The sequence below is a fragment of the Hemitrygon akajei genome, unplaced genomic scaffold (assembly GCF_048418815.1).
Source record: "Hemitrygon akajei unplaced genomic scaffold, sHemAka1.3 Scf000129, whole genome shotgun sequence".
Lineage (NCBI taxonomy): Eukaryota > Metazoa > Chordata > Chondrichthyes > Myliobatiformes > Dasyatidae > Hemitrygon > Hemitrygon akajei.
The window spans coordinates 638,967-641,199 of NW_027332015.1; positions in this window are offsets into that span (position 1 = coordinate 638,967).

A 2,233-nucleotide genomic window follows, 5' to 3' on the forward strand; every position below is an offset into this window, starting at 1 on the left:
GGATTAACACAAGAATAAAATCGAGCAAGTTTATCCTTGGACATGTGAGCCCTATGTACAACCTTAAGTTGTATTAGGGCATGTTTAGCACAAATAGAGGAAGAATTGACTAATTGTAAAATTTTCTCCCACTGCTGAGTGGGTATGAAGTTCTTTTTCCCATTGCTTCTTATCTTTTTCGGATACTTCTGGCTGTATTTTCATGATCATATTATAAATGGTGGCTACTAAATCCTTCTCACAAGGATTCAGTGCTACAAAAAAGTGTTTAAGGTAAATTATATTTATTAGATAGCTGTTCAAAGGACATAAAACTATTATCTAAAAATAGATCACGAAAACGTGTTATACCTTTTATTTTCCATAATACAAAGGCTTGATCCATAGAAGAGGGCCAAAAAAAAAGTTATATATAATAGGGCTTGATAGGGCAAACTTATTCAAGCTAAAAAATTTACGAAATTGGAACCATATTCGCACTGTATGTTTAACTATAGGATTAGTTATTTGTTTATTCAATTTAGATAAAGTAAAGGGAAGTAAATATCCTAAAATTGAAAACAATGAAAAGTCTTGTACAGATTTGCTTCCAAATTTACCCATTGTGGGCAAGATGCTATAATCGATTGTTGTGTCCCAAATATTAAATATCGAATATTATCTGCCTAATAGTAAAATCTTAAGTTTGGCAAAGCCAAACCACCCTCCTTCTTAGGCTTCTGTAAATATTTTTTGCTTAGTCTACGATTTTTATTCTGCCACACATACGAGGATATTTTGGAGTCAATAACATCAGAAAAGATTTAGGAAAAAAATTGGTAATGGTTGGAATAAATATAAAACATTGGGTAATACTATCATCTTAATACCATTAATTCGACCAACCAATGACAAAGATAATGGGGACCACCTACTAACAAGTTGCTTAATTTGGTCAATTAAAGGTAAAAAATTAACTTTAAATAAATCCTTATGTTTCTTGGTAATTATAATGCCTGTTATGAAGGATGAACAGTTCTGATGGGCAGAAGGGTGCAGAGTTGAACATGTCCCCCACCCCCCACCCCCGGGAGAATCACAAACCGTTACTGTTGCTATGCTGCTCATGAGAGAGAGAGAGTTGGAAAATAAAACATGCAAGAACATCTGCTACAGATAAAGGAGAGATAAGAGAGGGGAGAGAGACTTGTTGATTCACCGTATTATGACTTCTGAGAGGGTTATTTATCTTGAACCATTCTGTTCATTAACATCCCTCAGTGGACAGCCGGAGTGGGCTGGTTTGATGGACACGGCCTTTCAAAATTGATTGACAACTGAGACCCCGTAAGTAGGGATAAAAGTCAGGTCTGGAGAGACATCCTTCAGACACACCAGGAGACACACTAGTGGACACTGTTTGAGTGTTGGAACCGACGGGAAGGTGTGGGGCATCGAAGACTGAACCAGGAGCTCGGTCAGTTAAACTCACAGTGTTATAGCAGGGCGGGTGGGGACTTTTGTGTGTGTCCACTCATGCCAGAGTGATGAGTCCACCACAGAAGAACGGTCTAGCTGAATGACAGAGGGGTCATAACTGAATGGCCACAACGATACGACGGATCAAGAACGCAAAGGAAGGTTTGCCTGACTGTAGCTGGTACATCTCGCTCGCTCACTCTCTCTACTCTCCAACGATTACAATACAACAACCATATCTACCTCAGCACGTATGGACTGAACTGAACTTTATACTTTTCTATGTCAAATCATTATCCCCTAGACATCGATAGAGCTTGTTTATTATTGCTTTTTATTATTCCGACATTTTTAGGTTTATTATTGCTAACGTGTATTATCTATATATTTGCATTATTGGTATTGATTTGCTTATTTTACTAATAAACACTTTTGAATATAGTGCCACCAGACTCCAACGGATTCTTCTTTCTCTGCTGGTCAGACACCCAGTTACGGGGTACGTAACATACCCAAACAAGTAAAATGATCTGTGACAACTTTAAATGGTAAATGTTTATAAATTGGAACTTGCATATTTAATGGTAATAATTCACTCTTATTAAAATTCAGTTTGTAACCAGAAAAACAACTAAACCGAGCAAGCAAGGACGAAATAGCCGGAATGGATCTCTCAGGGTCGGATATGTATAGTAACAAATCATCAACATATAATGATAACTTATACTTCCCTTCCCCATGAGTAATACCCAAAATATTAGTTGATTCACGAATG